This window comes from Fragaria vesca, linkage group LG4, assembly GCF_000184155.1.
Source record: "Fragaria vesca subsp. vesca linkage group LG4, FraVesHawaii_1.0, whole genome shotgun sequence".
Lineage (NCBI taxonomy): Eukaryota > Viridiplantae > Streptophyta > Magnoliopsida > Rosales > Rosaceae > Fragaria > Fragaria vesca.
The window spans coordinates 871,785-873,200 of record NC_020494.1 but is presented as its reverse complement, the minus strand read 5'-3'; positions in this window follow the sequence as shown (position 1 = coordinate 873,200).

Genomic DNA, 1,416 nt, shown 5'->3' with positions numbered 1-1,416 from the left:
TCCTGGCTCCGCCTCTGAGTATATATGCAACATCACACCCCCGTTTGTTTACCCACCATTAATCCTAAAACCATAGACGTCATGCATGTTGCATATCCTACAAGGAAGCGAATCATGAGAATTGTAAGTTGAGTATTTTCAACTTCAAATGATTTGGATATGAAAGTATGCAACATCATACCCCTGTTTCTGTACCCACCCTTTATCGCAAATTCTCTGCTAGTCTGCTACGTAAGAACAGAAAATTATTACTCAAAAACACTGATGAAATAATATAGATCAAACCCACATAGATACATACATGAAACCAATATTAGTGTTGATAATACTAGCTAGCAGATAAAACTGTGGTATTGCTCCTACTACCTTTGACAAACTTGAAAAACAAAAGCATGAAAGAGATCGAGAAACGAGAGGTGGACGAATGTGAATAGACAACCAGACCAGACCTTTTAGAATCTAATTGGCCTGCTCGACCTGCGCCTCATACTCGATGGCCTGTTGCTCTCGGTCCACCTCCATGAGAGCAGGGACGATCAGGATCAAGAACGTTGTCCAGAAGAGCCACGATGCCTTCCCCGTACTCTTCATTAGCCTCTTCGTCACGTACGACACGTCCCTCACCGACCTCTCAACCGTCTTCAGAGTCGTCGACTTTGACAGCCTCGTGAGCGCCTCCCCAGTACTCTTCACCAGCTTCTGCGCCACGTACGACCCGTCGTTCATCAAACCCTTGGTCGTCTTCAAGATCGTCGACGCTGACAGCCTCGTGTTAGGTCCTTGTTCCTCTTCGTCGTCGTCGGGCTGAGCGGCCTGAGCCACTGGCTTTCTGCCTGGAGATATCACGAATCTCAGTATTCGTCTTCTGCCTTCAGACGCCATCGATCTCTGTCTTTGTTTTTGTTTCTGTTCCAGAAAGAGACCGCACTGAGAGTTGGCGTTTTACCGTAGGGTTTTAAAACATATAAGATGTTGCGTGGCCTATCGAGTATCGACTCCTACTCCTGATAGGAGTCTCTCACTCACTCCTATTGGCAGGTCCTATTGGAAAAATAGAAGAATGATGAAGAATAAAGTGTAGAGACAGAGAGATAGCAAGAGAGTCATCTTATTCATTGATAGGAGCCCTTTATATAGGGAATTACACAATACCAATATGGTAAGGATATGAATACATAGATCTAGTCTAACTACATATCCTATTGGCATAAGGCCAAGGCACACATAGAGAATATCGTAGAACACTCCCCCTTGTGCCGCGCGCTGATATGCCGATGGTGCTGATCTGTTGCCTCGTCAAAACCTCGTCAAGTCACAAAAACCCTGTGGGAGAAAACTGAACCTTGATCGTAGGAGAAAAGAGTACAACGCACCCTTCACATTTGATAGTGACATGTATGTATGTGCTAGACTCCC